Here is a 6,352-nt window from a genome sequence, read left to right as displayed (position 1 = left end):
GCGTCAATGTCACTATTAATGTTAAATTTATTTTCCAAACAATTGCAAAGCCATGAAAGGGCGGCAAAAGACATTGATACGGGCTAGAAATGCGTCCCCAGAGCCGAGTAACAGGACTGCCGAGAGTATAAATTTATCAATGCAACGAATTATGTTGGCACGAAGTTATTCGACAAGCAATAGAGTTGGAGTACCAACTAGTTTTCAAATCACTTTCAAGGCTTCTGAGGGGGAACACTCTGGGTCCCTCAAGTTTCAGAATTGAAGTTATGGATGCATACCAGAGCTGCAGCCCTTACTAATTGAATTTTCATTTAAAGCAATTAAAGTTCATCTCAGGAAGGCTGCATGAAAGAGAGAAAGCAATTATTTCTGAGCTGGAAACCCATTCTCCATTTGTGAAGAAATTCACAATGGATGCCAGGAATTCTTGCAAAATTCCAGAAAGACAAAGAAGTTTACGATCTAAAAAGAACCGTGTTACCATTACTGCCGAATTCTCTGCTTCAGAGGTTGTTAAAATAGACCTCGACTTCCTTGCCCGGAAGCAAGCAGCCACAAATTTGACCCAAGAACGAATATTCTCTAGCGGCCCATCGTAGGAAAAATCATCTTTATCTTCTGAGAGCATCTGCTCATCTCCCATACAATATTCCAAATATCCTGCATATTTGAACAGTTTCTTTAATTTGATCATAGGTAGGAACCCAATCAAGAGTACAAAAGCTTGATGAACCCTCAGTTCCTGAAAGGATGATGCTGCATAAGAAATCACAAGCAGACATCTCCACATTTTCATTTGATGTGTGTGCCATTAAATTGAAGGCCCAACATATAGTAAACTCATCAAAGTGACTACGAGATAAAATCAAGTTGAGAAGCCAACCACTTCTTAAAAGCTCTACTATGAAAGACTCTCTATTTTCAGCACTCAAGCCTGTCATTAATCTGAGCTCGCTGTTTTCTGAGAGTTTTTGCAGTAGGGGACACACATCAACTGTTGGAACAACCAATTTTGGAGAGGATTTCTGAGAACCAAATATTCTTTCACCCCATGATGCAACCTCAACTGTTGCAGCAATATTAGGCACCTGCCTTTCACACTCACTAAAAAACTCAGACAATTGCTCCTCTTTATTCTTTCCTCGTTTATCATCCTCCTCATCTGAGCTATCAGATGAGTACATCCTTGCTTTTTTTGACTCTCTTTCAACAATTTTAATCTTCTCTTGATAATGGTCATGAAGAAGCTTGTCCAAACCAATGAGAATTGCACTTTTTTTTTCGGTCCGGAGCCTTGTGCAGAGCCTTGAGGGGGGTCAAGTCCTCCATTTCAAAGTCCAAAAAATCGGTGTCCTCCATCTACTCTGGAGCCAAATTATTAATTGAAGTTTCATTAATATAATTAACTCATTATTATTATATTCGATGAAAATCATGTTACCTACTATTATTTATCACAATGAAAATCATGTTATCTACAATTATTTATCAATGGTGGTAACCTACAGGCTTTTACTTTTATGGAATGTTTCTAATTTTCAAACAAAAATATTAAACTCCTGACAAAGTCAAAACAATTTTAAAAAACATCCTCCAACTAAATTATCACAAAAATTATTTACCATCTTCCAAATTTTAAATATTTATATTTAATAGATAAATTATCCCATAAATAATAATTTACCAATCACTTATAACCTTAGTCTCTATCAAATAAATAATATAAAACCTATCACTTTTGAATTGACATGAGGTTCGCTTTCAATCTTCTGATATTTTTAGAGGAAAAGATATTTCCCATAATCTGGTGGGTACTTAGTAGCAAGTGCCTTCACTTTATGAATCCCATATTTTTCATACTCTACATGCTGCCTTGTCCTTAACTTATCTTAGATTTGGTACTGTTGTGAGGAAAAATCCTAGCACTGTGAAAGATCTGTGGGAAGGATCACTGAGGTGTATATTTTGTAGTGTGTGCCTTTAAAATTGAGGCAGAAATGGTATCATATCTATAATATTGGGGAAATGCCATGGAATTTTTAAGCATAAAGTTGAGGCAGAAATGGTATCACAGTAATAATATTCGGGAAATGACATGGCAGTATGTGGTTGGCTGTTTGATTGTTTGTGGATATAATTGTTTGTATGTTGTTTTCATGTTAATACTGACAATGACGATCAATGAGAAAAGAGATGAGGTGTGATACATCTTACAGTGTGTCCGTTCAACAAGATAAGACTCCCACAGATCTTGTACATATTCTTCTCACAATTCACTACTTGTTGTAGGTACTTCTGCCAAGTTTTTCTTTACGGAAACTGCGAATGAATATTAAGCGGAAGTCAATTTAAAAAACTAAGTAATATATCTTTTACATTGAATTAATGGATAATCCTGTCATCAATTTAAAAAACTAAGTAATATATCTTTTACTGACCGATTTTCCTCACTTTGATAAATATTTGATTTAGGATCAAACATAACATGATATAATTATATAACTGAATAATAACAAAATAATCAAATTAATGACTAAATGATAGATATAAGATCAAATTAATGACTAAATGTCGGATATAAGATAGTTGGTAATAGGGTGTGTTGTGAAGTCATTAGGGTTATTATTGACTCCTTAAATATGACTCAAGGATTTCTAAAAGTATTCTTCCAATATTAATGAGTTTCTATGTCTACAATGTAATCACCACAATGAAATAATAAGCATTTACTACCAACTAGATGTTCATAGCCCCATAAAAGGTTTGTATATCCCTCGTTACTTCCCCCATTGGGGTGCTTTTCATTTATTTTATTTCTCCCTTTTCTTTTATTTAGATATGAGGATGGGTAACATCTAATTGATAATAGTGGGGGAAGCAACGCACTGAATAACCATATTAATAGGGGTGTCTCGTTATATTGGGTGTAAATTCTTGACCTAATTGACTTTTTAGAATTGTTACCAAGGGAGATGTTTTACGCTGTTGTTAAGATATTCGTAGTGAATTTGATAAATGTAATCATTTATCAATGGTAATTGATGTTAACAGAGTGTTGTGGTCACCAACAACCCCCCTCTTTGTTTGGTATTAGTAATAACATCAAGCAAAGGGGAACCCTTAACCAAAAAATCCAAAAAATATTTTTTTTTGTTTGAAAAAAAATCTTTTGTATCAACTCCCTAAGAGCTATATCGCGTCGCAAAGGAAAAAGGAGCGCTTTCCCAAAGCGCACAAACACACCAAGGAAGAGCGACACGAGAACCCATCGCATCGCGTGCATCAAAGGCGCTCAAAAGAGGAGAACCTAAAGAGCAGCCGACGGCCGATATGCGACGTCGCACATCGCAATGTCGCATAAGCAGCACAAAGTGACAAAGCGAAAAACCTTGCGATATTGCGATATGCGATCTGCGACCATGCAAAACCGCGACCTTGCGATATTGCGACCTGCGATCTATGGTGTGCGACAAATGAGACTATCAATCGCTGCGATGCCACCTATTTACCTCGCAATCTTCGATGCTGCGATGCAAATCGCAGAAGCCAATCATCGCAGGCATTCCTCGGCATGATCTGGGAGCCTAAAGTTAGGCGCGCACCTTACGGGAAATTAATGATTGTACGCCTGTGTATCCAAAGATGATTATGTTGCGTTTTTCGAAGAGTCAAGTCATAATGGGTGACATGATTATGCATTCATTAGAACTTAATTGCTTTCATGTCAATCTTTTCTTCTGTCTCTTTTCATTTACGTGAACTATAAGTCAGCAACTGATATAAATCTATATGCAGGAAACATCTAAGGAAAAGCGCCAGAACTAGAAGAACAGAGAGGAGATGACGTCGCAAATGGATACTGCATACAGCAGGACCGCGGATCCCAGAGTATCACTCAACAAATGCTGATGGAAATAGGCTATCGAGGACTCATTGTCAAAGGCGCACAAAAGCAAAGCGTTTATGAAAGATCCTGAATCCCAAATTGGGTAAAGCAAAAAGAAAAACGCTTAAGGAGAAAGACGTCTCAGAAAAGCCTGGAACAAAGAATGGAAACAAGTTTCAATTGAGAAAATTGTTCAGGCAACAAAATCCCTAGCTCATTGAGTCATTCACACGGCCGGAAACCGAAATAGCAACAACACAATCAGTTTGAAAGAAATCTGAGTTGTACTAAGTATACACGCCGTGAAGACACTCCTCCAGAAGAACAATTTCAAAAATATCTTCTAGTTTGCCAGAAAGAGGTGCCAGCTCTTGTTATTTCTAATTTTCAAGCTTGAACAAAAGGAAAGGACAAGCAGCCGACTCTGTCACGACGAACAGCGCATCGCTTACAGCACTAAGGAGCAGATACAGAAGTTAGAAATTAGATTCAGTTTTTAGAAATAAATTTGTTTTAGTAAAAGGGCGGTCATTTGAAGCCGTTCCCTAAATTTGTGTAATTAAAATTAGCCGGTTAGTAGTATTTAACCCTTCTCGTTGCATTGGAGAAGGGTCCGGAAATTTGTCAAAAAACTTGTCCTCAGAACATGCACTTCTGCACCCTCGGAAGGGGTTTTTGATGAATGGACGGATCAAGATTTATTTATGTTTGCATTTTAATACCTGCTACTGATGTTGCACTTCTGTACTCTTAGTAGGAATTAGAAGTAAGTAGAAATAGATCATTATTGCTTCAGGTCTGCGAGTATAAAGTCAGTCATAAATGGTACTTTTATCTCTTGACGAGTTTCTGCTTGCATTCTTAGAGTAATATACAACTGATGTTGTTTATATGTTAACGTATGAATGAGTAGACTACCATTTGGCACTTCTGTACGGTGGAGTCATTGATTTATGCTTAATACATGAATAAATGATTATGCGATATGCTGTTCACAACCGTTTTGTTTAACTTCTTATGTAGGATGGTTCATCTAAATTGATTTATATTCTCATGATAGCTGAATAATCTTCATTACCAGTTATTGTGTGAAATCTTTCTAGATCGCATAATGGAAAAAGTTCTATCCCGGGTTAGCGTAGATTAGATGTGTTGTTCTTGATAGATTAAAGTAGTATAGAGTTTAGTCTTAGAATTTAGAACTAGATTAGCTTAGAAATAATTCCATATTTTCATTATCAAATCTTACACACACACACACATCACCAAACTCTACACACACACACCCCCCTTAGAACGGGAAGCTGGTCCTGTTATCCCCAGTCGGACCCGCTACACCAAACGGGCACGGAGCCGCCAACCAGGTTCCCGACCGGGTGGGTATCCCCCTTGTTGTTGACCTGATTTCAGGGCCCTCAACATATGTGGCGCTAGAAGGAGGGCTCGAACTATGAATGGCACATAAGGAAATATCAAAATACCATTCTGAGAGTAATACACCCTCATCAACTCCCTCGACTTCTCCAACACGGTTAAACCCAGAATTTGAAGTTGCTCGAGTACCTACCACTGCTACACATTCGAACATATCAGACCAATCTATCATTGATCCCCCTGAAATTCGAACTTTGATTCGTAAACTCTAGGGATTCTCTATTTTTAACCAAAAGTCTGATAAATCTAAAAGCAGCGTGACTTCGCAGTATAACCCTGCTCATCCCCTTACCAGATCAAAGAGTAAAAAATTTGGCATACAACCAAGTGAACTCCCTCTCCCCACCAGGAAAAGAGCAAGGAAAACACCACCAGAGTCTGACAGTCAGACTCCTTCATCCACTTCGTCCATATCAACTCCCTCACCGCGAAGTCAACCACCCACTCTTTCATTCCAACTCACTCACCCATCTTCTACAAACCTTCCTCTTCAAACATCAAAGATCTTAATATCTTCATCTTCTCAGCATCAGAGATCGTCTTCTGCACTTCCATTAACTAGCAGCTCAACGATGGCTCAGTCTCCATGGAACAATCCTGGGGCGGTTTTAATGCCTCCACCCCTGAGCCCTATACCGGCCCATCCTGAGAAATGGCTGCCTAAATTCAATCCGGAAGCAGGAATGCTAGCCGAGGAACATATCAATAATTTCATGCTTTCCGTTAATCTCAACGGAGTCACTAACGAAGACGCTGTTGTCCAGCTTTTCCCTTATACAATGCAAGGAACAGCCGGGTCATGGTACTTTTCATTACCTTCCGGATCCATCACAAGCTGGGACATTTTTCAAAGCCAGTTCCTCACCAAGTTTGGTGATGACAGATCCACGGCGACATTGATCAATGACCTATCTAATCTTAAGGCTGAGGCTAGAGAACCCATTAAAGATTTTAACTTAAGGTTCAATAAGATCCTCAACAAAATTCCCGCTGCCTCACAACCTAGCGAGGAAGTAAGATGTGAATGGT

The 6,352-nt window shown here is 38.4% G+C and overlaps 1 pseudogene; it reads right to left on the bottom strand.

The window, feature by feature from the left end:
• Positions 1 to 310: 310 nt before the first annotated feature.
• Positions 311 to 1,362, bottom strand: LOC149229253 (uncharacterized; annotated as a pseudogene).
• Between the last annotated feature and the right edge of the window lie 4,990 nt (positions 1,363 to 6,352).

Source organism: Pinus tabuliformis, chromosome J, assembly GCF_031772625.1.
Source record: "Pinus tabuliformis cultivar Carrire ecotype Pingquan chromosome J, CPIR1, whole genome shotgun sequence".
In the NCBI taxonomy this organism is placed as follows: Eukaryota; Viridiplantae; Streptophyta; class Pinopsida; order Pinales; family Pinaceae; genus Pinus; species Pinus tabuliformis.
Note: the sequence above shows the minus strand (reverse complement) of the source record. Positions and strands in the feature narration are given on the sequence as shown.